We start from the raw sequence: 236 nt of genomic DNA, 5'->3' as shown, positions 1-236 counted from the left end.
CGCAACATCACAAACAACACACCCATATCCACACCACAACACCTCTAACCTCACCCCTACACAACTACACCACCATACCACTAACACACCACTAACCATGCAATCACATCAGAAAGGATCCCACCACTTCACCATACCACTAACCATAGCATCACACCACCAGCACACACCACCAACCATACTACTAAGAGAACCACCACCACTCCACCACACCACTAAGCATACCACCACACCAC

Source organism: Coenobita brevimanus, chromosome 57 (assembly GCF_032717465.1).
Source record: "Coenobita brevimanus isolate Jiangsu-jjx chromosome 57, ASM3271746v2, whole genome shotgun sequence".
Taxonomy (NCBI): Eukaryota; Metazoa; Arthropoda; class Malacostraca; order Decapoda; family Coenobitidae; genus Coenobita; species Coenobita brevimanus.
The sequence above is the reverse complement of the archived record's forward strand: the minus strand, read 5'-3'. Positions refer to the sequence as shown.